The 19,933-nt window shown below is 45.5% G+C and overlaps 1 pseudogene across 1 annotated transcript in view; it reads right to left on the reverse strand.

Moving 5' to 3' along the window:
* Positions 1-1,008: 1,008 nt before the first annotated feature.
* The window catches only part of LOC308578100, a 65,383-nt pseudogene continuing 46,458 nt past the window's right edge, over positions 1,009-19,933 (reverse strand). Inside the window, exons 2-9 of the transcript XR_014013530.1 lie at positions 17,229-17,308; positions 15,360-15,555; positions 12,402-12,542; positions 11,533-11,633; positions 6,877-7,030; positions 4,325-4,426; positions 3,298-3,477; positions 1,009-1,200 (exon numbers count right to left, since the gene is read on the reverse strand). The product of XR_014013530.1 is annotated as an uncharacterized misc_RNA (transcript). The remainder of the gene's footprint in view (positions 1,201-3,297; positions 3,478-4,324; positions 4,427-6,876; positions 7,031-11,532; positions 11,634-12,401; positions 12,543-15,359; positions 15,556-17,228; positions 17,309-19,933) is intronic.

Consider the following 19,933-nt stretch of genomic DNA (forward strand, 5'->3'; position numbering starts at 1 on the left):
GCTCTCACTTCCATACATCACTACTGGGAAAACATAGCTTTTACTATACTGACCTTGTTGGCAAGGTGGTGTCTCTGCTTTTTAAGATGCTGTCTAGGTTTGTCGTGAGATGATTACCCCTCCTTTATTGCCTGTTCCGGGTTGCCCAACCACTACCCCAGAGTCCTCTCTTGGCAGATCAAGAGGAGCAGGTGACGGCAAAGGCGGCCGGGTTTTGAGCTGGGGCAGTCAGAATAAGGTCCACTCTCGATTCAAAACCCTCAAATGTATTTGATATCATTGATTTTTCATTTCTATTCCTTGCAGATCATCTCGTTGTTTTATTGCTACAACCAAGGGCTGATGCAAATTAAGAGGATAATGATAATGATGATAATAATAATAATAATAATAATAATAATAATAATAATAATAATAATAATAATAATAAAAAACTTTTATTTGTATCCTGCCCTCCCCGTCCGAAACCGGGCTCAGGGAGGCTAACACCAAATATGTAACACTGGTATAAAATCAAGCAATAACGAAATTACCTCCTGAAAACAAGCCAGGATCAAATTCAAATCCAATTAGATGGCTTTCCGCAGGATTAGGGTTGGGAACAGTAAACGCTCATCAGGCCCAACTCTTATATGGGCCTGTGAGAACACTGGGAGGCCTCTTTCATACTAGTCCTTACACAAAAAGAGAAGGGGAGTCAGGTTGAACCAAAGGCCCGGCGGAACAACTCCATCTTACAGGCCCTGCAGAAAGATGTCAGATCCCACAGGGTCCTGATCTCTTGTGGCAGAGAGTTCCACCAGGCCGGGGCCAAGGCTGAAAAGGCCCTGGCCCTGGTCGAGGCCAGCCTAATCTCCCTGAAGCCCAGGACCTCTAACATTTTTTTATTTGCAGACTGTTAGATCCTCCGTGGAGAGGCGGTCCTAGGCTGTATTCATTCGTTTGGCCCAACGTGGGGCTCGTACCCATGACCCCAAGATTCAGAGTCTCAGCGCTCTGCCGCCTGAGCTACTCACACAGCTGCCCTCTTGTGCACCTCACCTCAAATTTGTCCGAATTGTGCATGCCTGGGATTCACTGCATGAGATGGGAGGTGGGGTGGTTCCCAAAGTCAGAGCTCAGGTAGCCAACGCGGAGCCGGCCCTCACTGCCTTTCAGGTCCTTGGGGTGCTCGTAAGGCGGCTTGTGGAGCACGTTGATCTAGCAAGGGGATTCAAGAAAGCCGGGTTACGGAAATGACATGGGGGTGGGGGACATGAGGCCACATCTTTGAAGTTGTTCCAATGTTACAAATATACATACCTTTGACTTGACAGCCCAAGAAAGACACGCAGAAAATCTATGCTTTAACCGACTCTCCTCATTCCGCCATTTGAACGAATTTGGGCTCCACCTCCCTCCATGAGCCAAGAAGCAGGAAGTCATGTAGGCAGCAGGAACAGGGCATCCCGCCAGAATTCCCCAAGCCTGAGAGCACATACACGGCACCCCACCGAGGGAGGGACCAAGGGGGCAACCATAGACATCTGCCAAGGCAGTTTAGCAAGGCAGGTGTTCTGAATGCCCATCTCCAGACAAGTCCAGTGGGAAAGGACGTGTCAAGAGTTTTATTGTTCTTTCAGTGATGGAGATTTAAGGGGTCTGATAAAGGGACCTCATAGTGAATGCATAACCCTTGTATACCCCTCCTCATTTGTGATGTGCTAGTGATGTAGTGATGATGTATCAACGATGCTGCTTGAAGTGTATTCTGGGGGGAAGAAGGAAGTTTTAAAAGTTGACATTGCCCCATGCTCGGGGTTCTTACTCCTGGGCAGACCTGTGGTGCAACAGTAAGAATCATGGTCTACTGACCACTGTTTTGCTCCAAATTACCGGGCTGGGACTTCCTCCTTTTACTGACAGCATGGACCCATGGGGGACAAGTGCCCCGGTGAGCTAGGCTGTCAAGGAGTCACTCACCCTGGAATTTTTTCGCTTAACAGCCATTGGCGCCAATACAGAGCAGGCTTCCTAAACCTTGGCCCTCCAGCTGTTTTCAAACTACAGTGCCCATCATCCCTGACCACTAGACCTGCTAGCTAGGGACCATGGAGTTGTAGGCCAAAAGCATCAGGAGGGCCAAGGTTGAGGAAGCCTGATAGAGAGCTCTACCTCTCTTTCAAATCAGAGCCGGCAAAGGCGGTGGAGTTCCTGCGCGGGTGCCTCGAGGCGGTTGGAGGATGGATGGCAGCTAACTGGTTGAGGTTGAATCCTGACAAGACTGAAGTTCTGTGGTGTGTGGGCGGGTGGGGGGGACTCCCTGGTCCTGAACGGGGCAACTGTGCCCCTGAAGGACCAGCTGCACAGTCTGGGGGTCATTTTGGACCCATGGAGGCACAGGTCTGTTCTGTGTCCAGGGCAGCTCTATCTGGGATGCAGGATAAGACCCTCCCTGCCCACGGACTCTCTTGCCAGAGTGGCGCATGCTCTTGTTATCTCCAGCTTGGACGACTGCAATGCGCTCTATGTGGGGCTACCTTACTGCAATTAATCCAGAATGTGGTAGCCAGACTGGGGGCCGTGAACAGCCGCAGAGACCACATAACACCAGTCTTGAAAGACCTGCATTGACTCCCAGTACGTTTCCGGGCACAATTCAAAGTGTTGGTGCTGACCTTGAAAGCCCTAAACAGCCCAGCAGATGAAACTTTCCTCTGGTTGTCAATATTAAGAGGATGCCAGCAAGATCAAGCCTTTCTGTAAAATAAAGGATTTAAATCCAGTCTGACTGAGACCACATACCACCGGTCCCAAGAGATCTGCTTTGGCTCCCAGTACGTTTCCAAGCACAATTCATAGTGTCGGTGCTGACCTTGAAAGCCCTCAATGGCCTCGGCCCAGTAGACCTGAAGGAGCATCTCCACCCCGGACACCGGGGTCCCTCTCCCGAGGGCCTTCTGGCGCTTCCCTCCCTGCAAGAAGCCAAGTTACAGGGAAGCAGGCAGAGGGCCTTCTCGTGGTGACGGCCGCCCTGTGGAACGCCCTTCCATCAGATGTCAAAGAAATAAGCAATTATCTCACTTTTAAAAGACATCTGAAGGCAGCCCTGTTTAGGGAAGTTTTTAAATATTTAATGCTGTCTTGTGTTTTTAATATTTGGTTGGCAGCCACCCAGAGTGGCTGAGGATACCCAGACAGATGGGCAGGGTAGAAATAATAAATTATTATATATTATTATATATCCAAAGCCAACATGAAAGCATTCAAACTCTGACGGAACGGAGCGGCGCACACCTCTTCACAGCATAGACCCACCTTGTCCAGGCAAAGGTTCCCATGTCTCTCGGCAATAGCCTTTCGGAAGCCGTGAGACAGTGGATACAGCATGCTGTGATGGGGGTGCACCGAAGGGAGCCGGTTCTTCTCCAGCTGGTCAGCCACAATACTGACAAGCTTCTTCATTCTCTCGTCGTAATCGGTCCAATCACAGACGATCTGAAAGGGGGCAAAGAAAACCAGGGTTCTAGATTCAGGTAGGTAGCCGTATTGGTCTGATGAAGTCAAAATATATATAAAAATTGTCCAGTAGTGCCTTAGAGACCAACAAAGTTTGTTCTTGGTATAAGCCAGGCACCCCAAACCTTCGGCCCTCCAGATGTTTTAGACTACAATTCCCATCATCCCCGACCACTGGTCCTGTTAGCTAGGGATCATGGGAGTTGTAGGCCAAAACATCGGGGGGGGGGGCGCAGGTTGGGGATGCCTGATATAAGCTTTTGTGTGCATGCACACTTCTTCAGATACACTGAAGCGGAAGTCCCCAGACCCTGATATACAGAGGGAGAAGTCCCCAGACCCTGCTATATAAGAGTAAGGAGAAGCCCCCAGACCCTGATATATAGTGGGAGGGTGAGTTGGGGTTTTTCTCCGAAGGGTAGTAGGAGTCAATGGGTATGGTCCACCTGCTGGCAACTGTGAATGACTGAAAAAACAAGGGATGGTACGCAGATGACCTGAAATAGTTTTAGGATATGTAATGAGACACAGTCGTCCACAGGTTGACCATACCGATTGAGTCCTACTACCGTTCAGAGAAATACCCCGCCCCACCCTCCCTCTAAATATCAGGGTGTGGGGACTTCCGCTTCAGTGTATCTGAATAAGTCTGCCTGCACATGAAAGCTTAGACACAGAACAAACTGAGTTGGTCTCTAAAGTGACATTGGACAATTCCTGAATTAGGTGACGCTTTTACCATTACCGTGGTACCTTGGGACTCAAACGCCTCGGTTCCCAAATGCCGGAAACCCTGGGAGTGTTGGCCCTTAAAACTTTGCCTCACCTGCAAACAGTGCGCCAGGTTGCAGTAAGCGTCAGGAAAATCCGGCTTCAGTTTCAAGGCGGTGCAATACGAAGCAATTGCCTCTGGGATGTTTCCGGAATCCTAGAAAGGGAGGGATATTTCAGCAATTGCCACTAGCTTTTTTTCTCAACCATCAAAACCAAAGATGAAGAACAGACAGAAGGCACGATGATCCACACCTGGTAGACTTATAAAGTAACATTCAACAATCATTGGAATAGAACAGGGGTCGGCAAACTTTTTCAGCAGGGGGCCGTCCACTGTCCCTTAGACCTTGTGGGGGCCAGACTAGATTTTGGGGAGGGGGAAAAAGGAACGCATTCCTATGTCCCACAAATAACCCAGAGGTGCATTTTAAATAAAAGGACACATTATACTCGTGTCAAAACATGCCGACTCCCGGCTAGATTGAGAAGGCCATGGGGCCGTAGTTTGCCTCCCCATGCTATAGAATAATATTGAGTATCAGCATGTAAAAATTCAATAGAAACCTACTCTTAACAATTACAATAAATTGTAATTAATCGTACAATAAATGAATATTACAATGAATGATTATTGTAATTGATCATAGAATAAATGTTACAATAAATGGTTATAAAACAATGGCAAGTCACAGTGTCTACAATAGCCGCAGCGAGAATCTTAACAGACAAAGGATGGAAAGGAGAATCCCATCCCTACTAAGTTGGCGTAGCTAGCAAAAAGGCTAAAATACGCAGAATTAGCAAGATTATAATACAGGCAGAATTACGAGAGGTTTTGGAAGAAACATTTCATAGAGAACAGGACACTTGCAGAGTACAGTGGTACCTCTGGATGTGAATGGGATCCGTTCCGGAGCCCCGTTCGCATCCTGAAGCGAATGCAACCCGCATCTGCACGTCGCAATTCGCCGCTTCTGCGCATGACATCATTTTGAGGGTCTGTGCATGCGGCGAAACCCGCAAGTAACGTGCTCCGTTACTTCTGGGTCACTGCGGAGCGCAACCCAAAAATATTCATCCTGAAGCATATTTAACCCGAGATAGGACTGTATTGTCTAAATTTACAGGGGTGCCCAAATTTTCCCAAAGAGGGCCAGATTTGACATGAGGGCGGGGCAAATTTGTTGAGCTGTTTTAGGATTTAACCCCAAGGTTGTTGAGCTCTTTTTAGGATTGAAGTTGTTGAGCATTTGGGGGGGGGGGTTGCCCCAGTAAGTAAACCAGGTTACGCTCCCTGGCCACACGCTGGACATGTGTGGTCTAAAAAAAAATGTTGGGAAAATTTAAATTCTTTGGCAGGTGTGGATTGACAAAGGACAGCAGGAAATATGACAAAACCAATGCATTTTGAGATCTAGGAGAGACGAGCAAAAGGGCGCCATCGGAAATGTGACGTAGGGGTGATTGGAAGTCACAATGAGATTTTTGGGTGTGGAACTCCACCATACTTTCCGTCTATATAAGCCACCCTCTATTTGGGGGGGGGCTCAAATTTAAGAAAATGAGCCATTCACCCACCCAATCACCCGTATAAGACCTCCCCCCCCATTTTTATTTCAAAGTAAAAATAGCAATTTTTTCATTTTCCTTTTAAAAAAATTATTTACAAACAAACACATAGACACAAAACAAAATTCGTATTACCCTACCACCCAAAATTTCAGACATTAAAACCACCCTTGTGGCTTCCCTCCACCGCCCCTCACCCTCCTATATAATATTTCACATTGCCATTTTTATTTCCCCCCTATTTATTTATTTATTTATTTTTGATTTCATTTTACATGCTAGTTGCCGTACATTTTCAACACTATACATTACATATATGGATTCCCCACATCTAACCCTATACACAACTCAGCATTTACCCAAATACCCACGTGACTTCCTTCACTCACATTGCAATTTTTATCTAAATTTATATTTCTTAACTCTTTTAACTTACTATTTATTATTATTATAAACCAGATTTACAAACATTAAACCAAACATATCAACATGTTAGTTTTTGAGCAGTACTTGAACACATAATCTTCAAACCATTTCCATTATATTTTTATTTTCCAGTTTGATTGGTACCTTATTACTGCACTTGACCTTGCCACTTCTATAAATTCAATTAGTTTCTTTATCCAGTCATCCTTTGTGGGTATATATTTCCTGTTCCAGTTTTGTGCAAGGAGTAGCCTTGCTGCAGCTGTCGCGTATAAGAATAATATCTTCCCATCTTGTGGTATTTCTTTACCTCTTATACTCAGTAAATATGCCTCTGGTTTCCCCCTCTAAATTAATTCTGATCATCTTTTTTATTTCCTCATGAATTTTTTAACGTTTCTGTAGCCCCACCATAAACGTATCGGCGTGCCCTCTGCCTCCTCAGACTTCCAGCATAAATTCCAATTCTCCCCTTTTTCTTTTTGTGCCCCATCTCGGTTTGGGACGGCTTTTGCCAGTTGTTTTCCTTTTGTAAAAACTAAGATTCCCCTGCTGCCCCCCCCCAGTTTTTTTTTAAAAAAATAGATTTAGCAGAGACACAAAGCTTACCTTATGGATGGAAGCAAGGTTGCTGTGGGCATCGGCAAACGCAGGATTTATCTGGATTGCTCTTGTGTAGCATTGCAGAGCTCCCTGGACGTCTTGCATTTCCTTCAAGGTGTTCCCCATGTTGGAATAGGCGTCTGCAAAAGTGGGACTGATTCTGACATGGAGGGGGAGAGAAAAAGTGCCATTTTGGTACAAAAATACTCTGAAGTTACGCTGGAAATGTAAGGGTCAAGAAGGCTCTTTCTATCCTATACGGTGGTCTTTAGGGCAGTTCATTAAAAAAACTTTTTTTAAAAATGCCTTCTCCAAAGCCTTCACAAAATAGGAAAACGTCCAAGAAAACAGCTGTTTTCATGGAGGGTTGAGATATTAACTGATATGCACAAAATTTCAGATATAGCTATATAATCCCTAGTGTAGTAAGATAAGACCTTGGGAGCAGGCATCTTCAAAAAAGTGTTTTTTATGAACCACCCTAGTGGTCATGTGAGACAGTGAGACCTTGGTTCTCAAATGTTTTTTATACAGGTTTCTTTATACAGAAGGTTTTTTATACAGAAAGGTTCAGCATTGTGGCATCCTCTTCATACGGACAAGCAGCACTTTCCTTTTGGGAAATTCCATGCTCCTCAATTCTGGCAATTATTAATCACTCTCAATTCCACCCTAATAATTGCCACCTGCCCGGATTTTAACTTGTCTGAATTAATTTTTATTTGAATTACTTGATGTCTGCTTTTAGGCTCGTTGTGTTGTTTTTATGATGTTAGCTGCTCTGAGCCCAGCCTTGGCCGGCGAGGGTGGGATACAAACAAAAACAAATTATTATTATTATTATTATTACTACTACTCAAACGCTTTGGTTCCCAAATGCCGAAAACCCAGAAAAAGTGTTCCAGTTTCCAGGCGTTTTTCGGAAGCCAAACATCAAATTTGGCTGTCAGCTATTCTTTCTGGGGCGCCTGCACCAATCAAACAGACTTCGGGAACAGATTAAGTTTGGTGCTTTGGTTTTTGCAATTTATGTGGTGTTTTTGTTTCGGAGGCTTTTTTGGTTCATTTGTTTTTGCGACTGTGCGGATCCCAGTTTAGTTACTGATTGATTGATTGATTGATTGATTGTGTGATTGCAGAAACGGATAGAAGCCCCGGTCCCCATCCGAACAATGACTATCATCAGTGCAGGTGAGGAAAAAAAATAATTTTCATTTTTATCATTTACAAGACTGTTGTATTTATTTTAGAGTACAGTACATGGATGACTGCTTTCATTTTAGGGATCAGTGGTCTCGTTAGATAGTAAAATTCATGTTAAATGGCTGTTTTAGGGATTGTTTTTCAAAGTCTGGTACGGATTAATCCGTTTTGCATGACTTTCTATGGGAAAGTGCACCTTGATTTTGGAACACATTCAGTTTGAGAACCAAGGTACCACTGTATAATTAACTGGGGGGGGGGAGAGAACATTTGTGTAAAAACCAGAAGCCTTTCTAATAGGTTTAACGGGTGAAGAAATACCAAGAGACCTAAAAAGACAGTGTATTCTATTTATGCCAGAATGTTCTTAGCCCGGATGTGGAAGGAAGAGAAGGTCCCAACAAAAGAAGAGTGGATTATCAAAATGACTGTGAAGATCAGACATCAAGATGATAGGAAATTTAAGCAAAGAAAAAAGTTAAAAGGACAAAATGGGGAAAATAATGAAGATGAAATGTGAAAAAGCATGGTGCAAAAACCTTAAGGATATAACCATCGTTAGTTCAAAGATGGCAAAATTAAGGGAGAATGAGATAGGCAGGAGAAGTAAATATTTAAAAAACCAGAAGAGGGAAGCTGGGGGAGATTGGGATTCATCTATGCTGTCTGCAAGAATGATGTTTGTGTTGAATATAAAATGCTAAAACTTAATAAAAACTATTTATATATATAAAAAAATTAAACAAGAATGGGAAAAATTTATTGAATACCTTAAAGATACATATTTAGATAATAATAATAATAATAATAATAATAATAATAATAATAATAATAATAATAATAATAATAATAATAATAATAATAATAATAATTGTATCCCGCCCTCCCTGGCCGAAACCGGTCTTAGGGCAGCTAACATCAAATATATAACATTAGTATAAAATCAAACAATAATTAAATTACCTCCTAAAAACAAATCGGGATCAAATTAAAATCAAATTAGATGGTTTTCCACAGGCAGGATTGATATAACATTGATGAAGCCAAAGTAGCAAATAAGGAAATGGAATAGAACGAATCATTGTAATTACATGCAAGAAAAGATGGCAAAATATGGAAACGGGGGGTGGGGGGTGGGGGAGAGTCCAAGGGGTTTGTATAATCCCAGTATTGTATATATTGAAAATGTTTGGAGTGTATGGAAATAAAATGATAAAATAAAAAAACTGAATAATAATAATAATAATAATAATAATAATAATAATAATAATAATAATAATAATAATAAAATTATTTATATCCTGCCCTCCCCAGCCGAAGCCGGGCTCAGGGCGGCTAACAACAATCAAAATAGTCCAACATTTTAAAACATTCATTATAAAATTAATTAAATCAAATTAAAATCAAATTAATGGCAACCATCAAGCAAAATTCTGTGCAGGTTGCCAGAGGAGGGAGTCAGTCTGCGCCCTGACCAAAGGCCTGGTGGAACAGCTCTGTCTTGCAGGCCCTACGGAAGGATGTCAGGTCCCACAGGGCCCTAGTCTCTTGTGACAGAGCGTTCCACCAGATTGGAGCCGCAGCCGAGAAGGCCCTGGCTCTAGTTGAGGCCAACCTAACCTCTCTGTGACCTGGGATCTTTAGGGTGTTTTTATTTGCAGACCGTAAATTTCTCTGTGGGACATACCAGGAGAGGCAGTCCCATAGGTACGAGGGTCCTAGGCCGTATAGGGCTTTAAAGGTTAAAACCAGCACCTTAAACCTGATCCTGTACTCCACCGGGAGCCAGTGCAGCTGGTACAGCACCGGATGGATATGATCTCGCAGCAAAGACCCCGTAAGGAGTCTCGCCGCGGCATTCTGCACCCGCTGGAGTTTCTGGGTCAGTCTCAAGGGCAGCCCCACGTAGAGCGAGTTACAATAATCCAGTCTGGAGGTGACCGTCGCGTGGATCACAGTGGCTAGGTCAGGGTGAGAGAGATAAGGAGCCAACTGCTTAGCTTGGCGGAGATGAAAAAATGCCGCCTTTGTTATAGCTGTAATCTGCGCCTCCATGGAAAGGGAGGTGTCGAAGATTACACCCAAACTCTTAACGGACGATGCTGGCACTAATTGCACCCCCGCAAGAGATGGGAGTTGCCCCCTCAATCCCATATCGCTCCGTCCCAGCCAGAGGACCTCTGTCTTCGAAGGATTTAACTTCAACCGGCTCCCACGTAACCATCCAGCCACAGCTTCCAGACATCTGGTCAGTGTATCTGGGGCCGAGTAAGGATGGCCATCCATCAACAGATAGAGTTGGGTGTCATCGGCATACTGATGGCAACCCAGCCAAAAACTCCGGACAAGCTGGGCGAGGGGGCGCATAAAGATGTTAAAAAGCATCGGGGAGAGTATCGCACTCTGAGGCACTCCACACACCAAGGAGTGGCGCGATGACAATTCCCCCCCCAAGCGCCACCCTCTGTCCCCGACCGGAGAGAAACGAGCGCAGCCATTGAAGGACTGTGCCCTGGATCCCCACGTCGGCAAGGCGGTGGTCCAGAAGTTCGTGATCGACCATGTCGAAGGCTGCTGACAGGTCTAGAAGAATCAGCAGCCCCGACCCGCCTCGATCCAGCTGCCTGCGGAGATCATCTGTTAGGGCGACCAGAGCCGTCTCGGTCCCATGACCAGCGCGGAAGCCGGACTGGAATGGATCGAGAGCAGATGTTTCATCCAGAAACCTACCAAGCTGTTCAGCAACCGCTCTCTCAATCACCTTACCCAGGAATGGAAGATTTGAAACCGGGCGGTAATTGGATAGATCTAAAGGATCTAATGATGTTTTCTTTAAGAGCAGACACACCACTGCCTCCTTCAGTTCCCCTGGGAATATCCCAGTGCCAAGGGACAAATTGATGATATCCCCCAGGGGGGCCCGCACCTCGTCTGGGCACGCTCTAATCAGCCAGGACGGGCACGGGTCAAGAGGACAGGTGGTGGGCTTTCCAGCTCGGAGGAGTCTGTCCACATCGGCTGGGGATATCCGGTCAAAGTGGTCCAATACTGGACCCGAGGACAGTCGAGGGGCCTCCAGTTCCTTTATTGTATCCAAATTGGCAGGGAGGTCATGGCGGAGCAACAGGACCTTCTCCGCAAAAAAGCTCGCAAATGCCTCGCAGCTGTGTGTCGAATTGTTATTTAAATTTGGCTGTCCTTCAAGGGACAAAAAATAAAATAAAAATAAAAATAAAAAATAAAAAAACCTAAAAGAAAAAGAGAAAGTGCTTTATCCACAAGAGGAGAGCTTTCCCACAGGCACCAGACCAGCGCATGAGGAGTAATAATAATTATTAACAACAGCAACAATAATTTATTATTTATACCCAGCCACTCTGGGCGGCTTCCAGCAAAAGATTAAAATACAGTAAGGAGGAGCTCTTTCAATCTATTTTCCCCATGGCTTTGGAAGCTCACCTGATGGCCTCCTTGTAGTGCATGAGGGCCTCCTGGAGCTTCCCCTGCTGTTGCAAAACACTGGCTAAATTTGAATGCGCAGCTGCAAACTCCGGGAAGACCTGCGGGGAAGAAGCTCACTCTTAGTTTCCCTGAGAAGCATTCTAAAGAGACGGAGGCTGCTCTTTGAGGCTCAAAATTTGTGGGCGAGAAATAAATCCTCATTTGGATTGACTTGCAAAAATTAAGGAGGAGGAGGAACCTATGGACTGCCTTTTTAGCATGCATAGGAAATACTGTTGGGAGATCAGACTGTCAAATGACCAATGCCATATTTTAAAGAGCCCCTCTTTGATGCTCAAATGTGGCAGGGGCTGGCTGCAAAATAAATCACCGTTTGGAATGATTTGTGGTAATGATGATAATAATAATAATAATAATAATAATAATAATAATAATAATAATAATAATGGGCCTATGAACTGCCTTTTTCGTACGCATAGGAAATACTGTTAGAAAATAAGACTGTCAGGGGATCAAGCTCAGCCGACACAGAGAACAGCATGTGCCCAGCTTTTATTTCAATTTCTGTACCGTTCCTTAACACCTTGCATTGTTCTTCTGATGAAAAAGCAGATTTTTGGTCATTCCAGGAGGCCTAGGAATATAAAAAGGGGGACAGACCCTCTTCCTTCCAAAAGGGACTTATCGGACCATGCTTTGTCGAGCCTCAAAATGCTACTTCACTTTCACTTCTTCACCATTATTTCCGTTATTGATCAAGAAAAATTTGATCGGCGATTTTTAAAAAGACCCAGACTAGGAGTCCAGGGTACGCATGCCTAACCCTTATATGTCAATTTAATTGTTGTAATTCTCCACGCACGTACCTCAAGAGCTTTCCGGTAGAGGCGGACAGCCTCCTCGATATTCCCTTGTTCTCGCTTGATGTTCGCCAGGTTATTAAGAGAATCCGCATGAGTCGGACATAAACGGAGAGCTGTATTGTAGCATTCCTCGGCTTCGGCAACCTTCAAAACACAAAACAGAGTTTTTACACGAATATTAGTATGTCTTTCACAGGAGCCCAAAAGGCTGCTCTGTGATGTGATGGCTGGATTGAGGTTTGATACGGCCCCTCAGCTCCTGACGGTAACTTGGTATTAGAGCGGTTCATAAAAAACTCTTTTTTTGAAAATGCCTGCTCCAAAGTTCTTCTCTTACCAACAGTAGAGATTATATAGCTATATCTGGAATGGCATGCATATCAGTTAATATCTTTTATATATATATGCCAGCTGTCCTTTGTCAACAACCAATTGTTGCTGTTTTTTTATATTGAATATATGCTATATGGTAACTGTTGCACCTCATAGGTAACTCAAGCCTTCTGCACGTCACAAAAGATGTATTTTATCAAAGTCATTGTTGAACTGAAATACAATTAAGAAGTATATTAATAGTGAAATGCAATTAAGAAGAAGCATATTAACAGTAAAACCCCACAATTGTTGAGCCTTTTTTAAGGATTTGACCCCAGAGGTGCTGACCTTTTTTTAGGATTAAAGTTCTTGAGCTTTTTGGGGGGAAGTTTTGCCCTAGTAAATAAACCGCCACGAGGGCCGGATTAAATCGACCAGAGGGCCAGATTAGGCCCCTGAACTGGACTTTGGACATGCCTGGTCTAAAAGAACATTGGGAAAATTTAAATTCTTTGGCAGGATAGCAGGAAATATGACAAAACCAATGCATTTTGAGATCTAGGAGAGATGGGTGGAAGGCCCCCAAAGTGGACTTTGGACATGCTTGGTTTAGGGGAACATAAATACAAGAGCAGACTAATCCGATTCAAACTCTCTTTCCCGCACACTTACCGTCTTTTGCAAGATGTATTTAAGGAAGACAGTAAGGGAAATGGTTTTGGTCATACTAAATCAAAATTAAGAGACAGAGTTGCTAGATAGTAAAAGAAAATCATTGCCAAAAACGTATAAGAATGGCATACAAAGGATGAAGAAGTTAAGTCGGTTATGATTAAATGGGCTCAAGATTTTGGTCATAACATTGAATTAGATAAGTGGGAAAGATTATGGGCAAAAACAATTTATTGAATGTACAGCACTAATTAAAAATTTAATGAAGGTGACGTATAGGTGGTATTTGACGCCGACTAAACTTGCTAAAATATATATAACTCAAGATAAGGCACGCTAGAAATGCAAGGAGAAGGAAGGGAATTTCGTCCATAGGTGGTGGATGTGCACTAAAGTCAAAGTCTACTGGGATATGATTTACAAAGAATTGAAAAAGATCTTTAAATATACTGTTATTAAAAAAACCAGAGGCTAATTTTTGAAAGTGATTTACAAATGCTAAAGTAAATTGTTTTAAGTAGAGTAAGAAGGTAAATAGGGCGATATATGTTCAGGTAGGCAGCTGTGGTGGTCTAACACAGTTGAAATATATAAAAAATATATAAATTGTCCAGTAGCACATTGCAGACCAACTCAGTTTGGTCTTGGTAGAAGCTTTTGTATCTGAAGAATTGGACCTGCATACAAAAAATTATACCAAGAAGAAGCCAAGTTTAGCAAGCCCTGTTTAGGGAAGCTTTTAATGTTTGACGGACTATTGTATTTTAATATTTTGTCGCCAAGAGTGGCTGGGGAAACCCAGCCAGATAGGCGGGGTATAAATTTTATTATTATTATTATTATTATTATTATTATTATTATTATTATTATTATTATTATTATTATTATTATTATCATCATCATCATCATCATCATCATCAGGTGCTACTGGACAATTTTTAAAGGGTGATATAGAAATGCTAAGAGGATCGTGACTGCTTAAGAAAGCCAGGGAGTGGGAGCGGGGGAAGGGGGAGGGGAGTCGACGCTTGGTATGAGCAAAGTTGTATGTGACGATATGACAAAGGAAAAAATAAAAGAGGACTTCTTCTAGGTTCTGTACCCCAAATCCCCCCCCAAAGAGCCCAATTTCGAGGTCACCATCATCCGGAAGGCTTTTTTCAGCAAACCCTCTGACATACAGAAAGCAAAAGGGACCGGTTTCATTTTCTTTTTTTAATTTTTATTTTATTTATAACATAGTCCACAACAACTCATACATACAAACAGACCCACCACCATTGACTAATTATCAAAATTAAACTCCTATCCCCTTACACAAAGAAAACATAACATAAAAATAAAAGACTTTATTCTGTTAAATGGCCGCCTTATTTACCTCTTGTATACTATTTCTTTTGTATGGGATTATTACAATTTTTCCTAATTATGACTTAAACCACAAAGTCTCCTGTAGAAATTAATTGAAACAAGTCCAAGTGTATATTTTGGGGCACTGTTTGGTAAAGTATTCTCTGCATTTTCCCCATTCCTTTTGGAATTCTTGTCTGGGTTGTGCCCTAATTGTCTCTGTTAATCTGGCCAATTCAGCATGGGGTAAAAGCCTAAGAAAAAGCTAAACAACTTCAATCCTAAAAAAAGTTCAACAATTTAAACCCTAAGAAAAGAGCTCAACAACTTCAATCCTTAAAAAAAGTAAACAACTTTGGTCGGCCCTTATGGCCCTTCACTTCATCAAATCTGGCCCTCTTTGAAAAAAGTTTGGACACCACTGCCTAATAGGAAAGTTTCTGTATTTTTTTTTCACAGGCCCACCAGAAATGTATAAGTGTCCCTTCTTCTTTACTGCACCTCCAGCACAGTTTTTTTGTTTTATACATTTTAGCTATTTTGGCAGGTGTTAAGTACCATCTATAAAACATCTTTTATATAGATGTTCCCCCCACCCCAAGGCAAAAGGGACCAGTTTCTTACGCTGCCTTTCTCTTTCAGCGCGTTGGCCAGGTTGCAGTAGGCGTCAGGGAAGTGGGGCTGGAGCTCAATGGCCCTCTTGTAGGTATCGATTGCCAGATCGATCAGCCCCTGTTCGTAATACACACATGCCAGGTTGCCGTGGACAACAGCGTGGTTGGGACTCAGGCTCAGGGCCCGTAGGTAGGCTGCAACGGCTCTGAAATGAGATCAAGGACTGGTTCAGTTTCATTGTCACCAGGGTGGATAAAAATCTGTTTTTTAAAAAATAAAATGCTTTGGGAGGACGATTAAGAGGATCGAGGCGGGCCGGGACTGCTGATTCTTTTAGATTTGTTAGCGGCCTTCGACATGGTCGATCACAAACTTTTGGACCACCGCCTTGCCAACGTGGGGATTCAGGGCACAGTCAGACAATGGCTGTGCTCCTTTATCTCAGGTCGGGGACAGAGGGTGGCGCTAGGGAGGGAGTTGTCGCTGCGGCACTCCTTGTTGTGTGGAGTGCCGCAGGGCACAATCCTTTCCCAGATGCTTTTCAATATCTTTATGCGCCCCCTTGCCCAGATTGTCCGGAGTTTAGGGCTGAGTTGTCGTCAATATGCTGATGACACCCAACTTTATCTGTCAATGGACTCGGCCCCAGACACACTGACCAGATGCTTGGAAGCCGTGGCTGGGTGGCTGCGTGGGAGCCAGTTGAAGTTAAATCCTTCGAAGACAGAGGTCCTCTGGCTGGGTCAGGACAACATGGGGTTGGGGGGCCAACTCCCATCTCTTGTGGGGGCGCAATTAGTGCCAGAGCCTTCTGTCAAGAGCTTGGGTGTAACCTTCGATGCCTCTCTTTCCATGGAGGCACAGGTTGCAGCCACAGCAAAGGTGGCATTTTTCCACCTCCGCCGTATTAAGGAATTGGTTCCTTACCTTTCTCGCCCTGATCTGGCCAGTGATCCATGCGATGGTCACCTCCAGGCTTGATTATTTTAACTCGCTCTATGCTTAGACTCACTCTGACACCCTATATGGGATTTGGTATATAAATTTTCCCGTGGCTTTTTTTGCTGGCCCATGTAGCACCAGCATGGATAGCTGGCTTGGGTGAATAGCTGATGTTTCCTCCCTTTGTAGTCTTGATGAGGCTGCATTTTAAGCTGTATTTTAATTAACTGGGGTTTTTTTCTATTCTATTTTATTGTAATTTATATTTGGTGTTAGCCGCCCTGAGCCAGGCCCTGGCCAGTGAGAGCGGGGTAGAAATAAATAAATAAATAAATAATTCGGGGAAGAATTATTTGTTTTAAGTTTTTCATGTGTGCGAAAACTCAGTCCAAGTTTTTCTTGGGGAAAAAATGTTTCAGCACATCAGTTAAGCAACATGGATACATATGCTACCATGTTACTGTTTTAGTGAAATAAATTGCTTAAATTGTTATGAAGGAAATGTTTCTTTTCTCCTTCCAATCAAGTGCAGCAGAAAAGTTGTTCAAATAAAAAGTGTTCACTTATTAAAACTCACCATCATTTCGTCACAATCGGGCTGTATATAGCAGAACCAAATCATTTTGATATAACTGTAGAAAAGACTCTGAAGTTAGGATTCCAAAAAGGAAACCTGCCTCCGTTTGTCAATATTAAGAGGATGCCAGCAAGGCTGAACCTTCCGGTAAAAGGGGGATTTAAATCAAGTCTTATGGATTTGGGATTTAAATCAATTTGCTTTAAATAAAATCAACCCTCTAGGCAACAATGGGAGTTAGTTTGGGTATGGGTGCAACCACTAAACTGAGAATATAAGACGTAATGTGATTATACGCAAAACCAATAAAAAACATTTATATAAAAAAGAGAATATAAGCTCTATGCCTATTTGCTTACCTGTCAAATATACGCGCCTCCTTCAAGACGTTCCCCAGATTAATGTAAGCATCCAGGAAGTTGGGGTCCAGGGTCACCGCCTGAAAATATTTAAGATAATAGATTTTTGTTACTAATACAGTCATACCTCAGGTTGAAGTAGCTGCGGGTTAAGCATTTTCGGGTTGTGCTCCGTGGCGACCTAGAAGTAACAGAGCGCGTTACTTCCGGGTTCTGCAGCTTGCGCACGTGCAGACACTCAAAATGATGCCACACGCATCTACGGAAGCAGCAAATTGTGACCCGAGCATGTTCGCTTCAGGATGCGAACGGGGCCCCGGAACGGATCCCGTTCGCATCCAGAGGTACCACTGTATAACAGCATGGTTACTTTTAAATAAGTGGGTCAACTTTGACCTAGGCTGCCTCCTACCTACCTTCCTACCTTATCGATCTACCGACTTTATCTTATTATCTATCTACTTGCCTACCTATCTTATCTATCTATCTATCTATCTATCTATCTATCTATCTATCTATCTACCTACCCTATCTATCAAATCTATCTACCTACCTACCATCTAATCCAGGTGTGGCCCAACTTGGCCCTCCAACCCCCATCATCCCTACCTAACAGGACCAGTGGTCAGGGACAATGTGAGTTGTAGTCCCAAAACAGCTGGAGGGCCAGGTTTGGCCATGCCTGAATCTATCTACCTACTCAATCAATCAATCTAACTAATCTATCTATCCATCTACCAACCTTTCTTATATATGTATCTATCTAATCTACCTACCTAATCTATCTATCTAATCTAATCTAATCTAATCTAACTATCTATCATCTATCTAATCCAGTGTTTCCCAACCTTTTTTGGGCAAAGGCACACTTGTTTGATGAAAAAAATCTCGAGGCACACCACCATTACAGCCCCGTGACGTCAGCGCGCAGCGTCACTTGAGCTCCTTCTCCTGCTCGTTCAGGGCCGCAGTGGCGTAGCGTGGGTTGTCAGCACCCGGGACAATGCAAGTAATTTGCGCCCCCTAACCCGTGGATTTGCGCCCCCTAACACTAACCCCCAGATGTTGCGCCCGGTGTGGCCGGCCCCCCCTGCACCCCCCACGCTAGGCCACTGATCCATAGCTAAAAGCAGAAGTCGACAAATGTGTCCTGTTTTTTGCTCTTCAAAATGTGGCAACCCGAAGACCCCCAGGGACCGTCCAACCAGCCTAGGAAGTGTGCTCTGGTCGCGGGGGAGGAGACACGAGGCATTGCCATCCACACCTGGAATTGAGGAGGAGCTGGAAAGGTCCTTTGGTTTCACACCCAGGACCCATTTTTTCTCTCTTCTTTTGAGAAAGGGGTGGGAAACGGGATTTGGAGGGCGCATGTGTGCGTGTAGCTGAGCTCCAGTTGCTCTGGGCATTTCTGGACGGGGCCGGTAGCGTCTCTCCTAACCCCTCCCCACCCCGGTCTCCAGCCCCCCCCCGCCCAAAGGCTTCCCCCTACCTGGCCAAAGTTCCACCCGAAGCTGGAGATGCGGTTCGCGCTGCCCACGAAGAGGACGCCGAACTCGGAGAGGACGTATTCCTTGCGCTCAGCGCAGCGGCGCAGCTAGCCGCTCAGGGGCCCGGGGCGGCGCGCGCGTCCTGCAGCCAGGGGCGAGTGCCATGGGGGCGAGCCATGGCAGGGCGCGCTGCGTGGAGCCTCGCTGCAGCCTCCCCCTCAGCTGTAGGGAGGCTGAGGCGGTGGGCAGAGGCCAGAGCGGAGCTTGCGGGCAGTTCGCCCGCAGACGCATGGCTCAGGCACGCTGCAGGCACCGAGGTGTGGCGCCCAGTGCCCCCCGCCTCGCCTAGCTACCAGTGGCATAGGAAGGGGTCTGCGGTGGGTGCGGGGCTGAAAGGACAGACAAGGCTCCAGCAACCACCCCCACCGCCAAGTCCGCCGGTCCTGCAATCCCTTGCACGCTGACTTGGAAGTACAGTGGTACCTCGGGTTACATACGCTTCAGGTTACAGACTCCGCTAACCCAGAAATAGTACCTCGGGAGGGGCAGAGAGCTGCGAGTGCGCCCCCCGCAGATGTTGCGCCCAGTGCGGCCGGCCCCCCCTGCACCCCCCACGCTACGCCACTGCAGGGCCGGGTCGCCGCCGTGAGGGAAGGGCGCCGGGGCGCTGCTGCTGCTGCTGCTGCTGCCGCCGCCGCTCCCGGCAGGCATGGGCCCAGCTGAGGCGGCGGCGGCTGTTGTGGTGGTGGCGGCGATAGCGGGCGGAGGAGGGAGCGGCGGCGGGGCCGAGGTAGCCGGCGGCGGCGGGGGAGGCGGCGGCGGTGGAGCAGGAGGGCGGCCGAGGCCGGTGAGGGAGTAGGGTTGCCCGGGGCTTGAGGAGCAGTCGCCGGGAGTTGCTGCTGCTGTTGCTGCTGCTGCCCGGACATGCCGGCCACCTCCTTGTCCGCTGTCTCGCGCTCCTCCCTTTTGCGCGCGCTGCCCCACCGCCGCCCCATTGGCCGGGTCCTGTCAGCTGATCCTGTGTTATTTCCTATGTGTGTGTGTGAGGGGAGAATGGAGAGAGAAACCTCGGCACCACCACCGCGGAGCCGCCCCCGGCTCGACGCGGATCCTCGCCGCCGCCGCCCCGCCTCTCGCCGCCCGACTCGCCCGCCTCCCTCCCACGGCACACCAGGCAATCTCTCGCGGCACACTAGTGTGCCGCGGAACACCGGTTGG

This window comes from Podarcis bocagei (assembly GCF_964188305.1).
Source record: "Podarcis bocagei genome assembly, chromosome: W".
Classification (NCBI taxonomy): domain Eukaryota; kingdom Metazoa; phylum Chordata; class Lepidosauria; order Squamata; family Lacertidae; genus Podarcis; species Podarcis bocagei.